Below are 5,920 nucleotides of genomic sequence, written 5' to 3'. Positions count from 1 at the left end.
TTGTGTGATGTCCTTAGGTTAGTTAGGTTTAAGTAGTTCTAAGTTCTAGGGGACTGATGACCATAGATGTTAAGTCCCATAGTGCTCAGAGCCATTTGAACCATTTGAAATCCAGTTTTAATTTTAGAGTTAATAAAACGCCTTTGAATCCCCTAATTTCATAACAGGTATCCGTGAAGTAACTTTCTATGGACACTGGTGGACATATGAAAACATTAAAAGTAAAATAAAATAAATCAAAACAATAATTGGGTTTCGAACACGGGTTGCAAAATTAGGAAGCCACGAAGCTAACCACGATTCACCATTTGATTGGAGGATATAGGGCGGTAAGAGGTACATAAAGTATTTGGAAAATACCATGAAAACGTTGAGACGTTTTTTCCAGAAACTGTCGGATATCTACGGATAGGCCGAGACGTGTGCGCTTACTTTTATACTTTGTTCTCATCAGACCGACAATAACAGTTCGAGTATACAAGTCGCGGTCGTAAGCAGGTGGTGGAGAGACAAAGTATATGAGGGTACTGAAAGCGTAATTCAGTACGTAAAGGTAAATGAAAATGCAATATTTGTTTTTTAAATGTAATAGTCATGGGGGATTGGAATACTGTTGTAGGGGAAGGAACAGAAGAAATGGTTATGGAAGAATATGGGCTTGGTAGTTGGACTGAGAGAGGAGAAAGACTGCAATAAATTTCAGCCAGCAATAGCGAATACTTTGTTCAAGAATCACAAGAGGAGGAGGAGGTATACTTGGAAAAGACCAGATGGTACGGGAAGATTTCAGTCAGTCACAGATTCTGAAATCACGTACTGGATTGTAAAGCATACCCAGGAGCAGATATAGACTCAGACCGCAGTTTAGAAATGATTAAGAGTAGCCTGACGTTTAAGAGACCGGTCAGGTATAATCAATGTGCAGTCAAGTGAGATACGGAAATACTAAGGAATAAAGAGATACGTTCGAAGTTCTCTTAGGCTATACTCCTCCCGAACAGGCCATGAAGGCCAACGGTACCGACCAGCCGCCGTGTCATCCTTAGCCCATAGGCGTCACTGGATGCGGATATGGGGGGGCATGGGGTCAGCACACCGCTCTCCCAGACGAATGTCAGTTTCCGAGACTGGAGCCGCTACTTCTCAATCAAGTAGCTCCTCAGTTAGCCTCACAAGGGCTGAGTGCACCCCGCTTGCCAACAGCGCTCGGCAGACCGGATGGTCACCCATCCAAGTATTATCCCAGACCGACAGCGCTTAACTTCGGTGATCTGACGGGAACCGGTGTTACCACTGCGGCAAGGCCGTTGTCTCTTAGGCTATAGATACTGCAATAATGAACTGCTCAGTAGGCAGTTCAGTTGAAGATGAATGGTCACCTATAAAAACGGCAGTCACAGAAGTTGGAATGAAAAACGTACTAACAAGGAGGCTAACTGCGAAGAAACCTTGGGTAAGGGAAGTAACACTTCAGCTGATCGACGAAAGGAGGAGAACAAAAATGTTCAGGGGTCTTCAGGCATACAGACACGCAGGTCTCCTACGAATGAAATTAAGTGCAGGAATGCCAAGGCGAAATGGCAGCAAGATAAATGTGAAGAAATCGAAAAATAAATGACTGTCGGAAAGACTGATTTTGCGTATATAAAAGACGAAAGAACCTTCATGTTGGCCACATTCTGAGGTGGAGATGGGATTCAAGGCGGATGCCTACAAGTGATTTGCCCGAGCTAGTGCTAGCTTGTACAGCAGCAATCTCTGGATTGTTAAGATCAATTAGCAACACGGCTTCCTACTGATCACCCGCATCCGACTGGTGCAGGACTGACAAGGAGAGGCCGCCAATTGTGAAATTCAGATCCGATTCATACTGCGCATTATAACAGCTCATGGCCAGAGGTGTAATGTGGCAAAGCACCGAGATGCACTTCTCAGCCGTTGTCGAGAAAACCGACAGTTAAAAGAAACCGTTGCGGTGAAATACACTCTACGATTAAAAATTTTCTACAGCGTCGTGGCGCAGCGGTAAGCGCTCGGGTTCGTAATCCGAAGGTCGCCGGATCGAATCTCGCGCCATGCAATTTTTTTTATTATTAGTTTTTGTAATTCAAATATATATATATATATATATATATATATATATATATATATATATATATATATATACTGTTAATGAATTGCTTATGCATGTTGGTGAAGGTGGGTCGCTCTCCAATTGTACCGCCTCCATTTTTCCGTTTGTTCAACAGGGTGTACCAAAGCTCTCACGTCCGCACTGATTTTCGACGATTTTATAAGTTGCGCTAGGGGCCGCATCTACCTTCTTTCGAAGATAACAGGCAACTACGCTGTTATAAGGCGGTTCGTTTCGGCCCATTCAGCATCTGTCCTTCATCTGTAACGAGCTAGTAACGGAGTTTATATTTCACACCTGCCACAGCAAATTTGTTTTCGTGGGATCTCTATTCTAAGTCGAAAGTTTGACTTACGCTATACTTATTCGTTTCGGAATATCGTTTTACGTCTTCCGTTAACTATACATGCTTAACATTATGAAGACAATTAATAACATTTGTGAAATACAACTTTGTTTGCGGAAAACATAATAATGTTCGAAGTCGCCAGTTTTTCCAAGACAAACGACTTTCAACAAATTATTATATGCATAATTGTTGCAACTGATTGCCGGGAATTTAATATATATATATATATATATATATATATATATATATATATATATATATATATATGTGTGTGTGTGTGTGTGTGTGTATATATACACACATTTCAATTACAAAAAACAAACACTAAAAAAAATGCATGGCGCGAGATTCGATCCGGTGACCTTCGGATTACGAACCCGAGCGCTTACCGCTGCGCCACGACGCTGTAGAAAATTTTTAATCGTAGAGGGTATTTCACCGCAACGGTTTCTTTTAACTGTCGATTTTCTCGACAACGGCTGAGAAGTGCATCTCGGTGCTTTGCCACATTACACCTCTGGCCATGAGCTTTTATTATGCGCAGTATGAATCGGATCTGAATTTCACAATTGGCGGCCTCCCCTTGTGAGTGTAAGACGATAGTAAGATGATACACCGTTTCTTACTGTAGAGGAGTCACATCCATGTGGTCACCAGACTCATCTCACACGATGGCTGATGCGGCGACAGCGGCAGGGTAATCCAGACAGCCCGCCAGGACGGATGAGGACTTGCCACTACACGAGGCCGGGACACCGGCGCCGGCGCCGCACCTGCAGCCGGTTGACTAATCGCGCGGCGTCTCGATTAACTCCGGCCTCAAAGCAGGCCCGACACCGCGCCAATTAGGTTCGCCGTAATGGGTCGCCAGCCAATACGCGACCAATATGTACGGATGCCTCGAGGATTTGCGGGCCATTGTCGCCCATCCAGTGTTCGACCGCTGCCGGCTAGCTGTCGCGGAAGTGGCAGGTAGATACCTCTCTAGTAGTTCACGGCCTACCTAGCATACACGACACTGGAACCACATTGATGAACAATGGCTTCTCTATCTCTTGTAGCACAACAATGTAAGTCACTTTACTACCGAGTTGGAAGTCGCAAGTGTATCCCATACTGACATTATAGTTAGTCGTTCAAGGCAAGACGGATTGAGCAGCACTACGTACCGGGTGGCGAAAGTCATGGGATAGCGATATGTTCGTGTAAAGATGGCAGAATTTCACGTACTTCAAGTTTCAAAAGGGCTATGCTTTGGTCGAGCTGTCATTTTTCTGAGATGATTCATGTGGGAAGGTTTCCGACGTGATTATCGGAGCACGAAGGGAATTAACAGACTTTGAACGCGGAGCTAGACGTTGTGACGGTACTATTGCTTTATTGAAGGACTCCTGCAGGAGGTTCGAGTCCTCCCTCGGGAATGGGTGTGTGTGTATTGTTCTTAGTATAAGTTAGTTTAAGTCATGTGTAAGTCTAGGGAACGATGACCTCAGCAGTTTGGTCCCTTAGGAATTCACACACATTTTATTGAAGGCTCTCCTGTTTTTGTTTTGTCTAGATGTAGGCCGCCACTGTAGCGCTGGATAATATTTAATATTTAATGTAACTTTGGTTGTAATTTAGTAAAATATACTTATTATTGTTACTGGAAAGTGTGTATTACTGATTTAGTTGTCGCTTCCCAAGATCGTAACCAATAATTATAATTAACAAAATTTTTACAGAACTTCGTAGTGCAGGGAGCTCATCTCCCCTATTAGGATTTAGTAAGCCATTAAGCTGACTGTATTATTTAATTAAAATTTCAGGTCATAATATTAAAGTAAATGCGAGAGAATTCTCAATTTTGATCTTTCATTAATTTCAAAGTTAAATAGCGAAGTAATAAAGTTCAGTTACTAAACTCCACAGCGCTAACGGAGTTCAGTGTGTTTCAATTTGGTCGCCTAACGGCAGATGAGATTCTCTCCAGTTTTGCCTTGCAAATAATGAACAAGAAATATTGAAAATCATTACATTCAGCAATATCTCAGTTAATCTTTGTGTAGTTTGGTACATAAATAACCAGTAGTCCCTGAGACCCATATTAACATTTACAGTTTGCGTAAGAATACGCATATTTTCTTTTCTAAATAGCAGCGCTCACGCAAACTATTTATTAGAAGGCGGTGAGTCGCGCGTTGTGTTTTAAAAAATATTATATCGTACGTTCTTCGGCGCAGCCGATATCCGTGCGAGAGTTATCGCGGTATAAGTTAATTAAAAGTCTCATGCTAGCCCACAATATTTAAAGACACCCCAACAAAAATCATAAAATATATGATTATAAAAATAAAAATATATAATTATCCCGTGATAAAGTGCACACATCTACACATATACACTTATACCGTGATAACGTATGGGACATTCCGTTTCAGAAATCGCTAGGGCATTCAGTATTCCGAAATCCACAGTGTTAAGAGTGTGCAGAGAATACCATATTTAAATGTCACCATGAACAACGCAGGGGCCGACGGTCTTCGCTTAACGACCGAGAGCAGCGGCGTTTCCGTAGAATTGTCAGTGCTAACGGACAAGCAACACTGCATGAAATAACCGCAGAATTCAATGTTGGACGTACGACGACGGGACAGTGCGACGAAATTTGGCGTTAATGGGCTATGGTAGCCGACGGCCAGAGCGAGTGCCTATGCTAACAGCGCGACATCGCCTGCAGCGCCTCTCCTGGACTCTTGCGCTTATCGGCTGGACCATAGACTACTGGAAACCGTGGCCTAGTCGGATGAGTCCGATTTCAGTAGGTGAGAGCTGGTGGTAGGCTTCTAGTGTGGTGCAGACCCCTCAAAGCCATGGACCCAGGTTCTCAGTGAGGCAGTGTGCAAACTGGTGGTGGCCCCATAATGCTATGGGCTTCGCTTACGTCGAATGGACTGGGTCCTCTGGTCCAAATGAACCTCTCATTGACCTGGAGACTATTTGCAACCATTCATGGACTTCATGTTCCCAAACAAATATGCAATTTATGTTAAACCAGTAAGTGGCTCGAAACAGCATATCCAGACACTCCGGGATGGTGATGGCATTGAAACAGAGGATGACACGCGTAAAGCTGAAATACTAAACACCTTTTTCCAAAGCTGTTTCACAGAGGAAGACCGCACTGCAGTTCCTTCTCTAAATCCTCGCACAAACGAAAAAATGGCTGACATCGAAATAAGTCTCCTAGGAATAGAAAAGCAACTGGAATCACTCAACAGAGGAAAGTCCACTGGACCTGACGGGATACCAATTCGATTCTACACAGAGTACGCGAAAGAACTTGCCCCCCTTCTAACAGCCGTGTACCGCAAGTCTCTAGAGGAACGGAGGGTTCCAAATGATTGGAAAATAGCACAGGTAGTCCCAGTCTTCAAGAAGGGTCGTCGAGCAAATGC

The 5,920-nt window shown here is 43.4% G+C and overlaps 1 pseudogene; it reads right to left on the bottom strand.

Annotated features, from left to right (window-relative positions):
• Nucleotides 1-1,194: 1,194 nt before the first annotated feature.
• On the bottom strand, nucleotides 1,195-1,312 carry LOC126195926 (5S ribosomal RNA; annotated as a pseudogene).
• Nucleotides 1,313-5,920: the final 4,608 nt, after the last annotated feature.

Source organism: Schistocerca nitens, chromosome 7 (assembly GCF_023898315.1).
Source record: "Schistocerca nitens isolate TAMUIC-IGC-003100 chromosome 7, iqSchNite1.1, whole genome shotgun sequence".
NCBI lineage: Eukaryota > Metazoa > Arthropoda > Insecta > Orthoptera > Acrididae > Schistocerca > Schistocerca nitens.
This window is presented reverse-complemented; position numbering and strand designations above follow the sequence as displayed.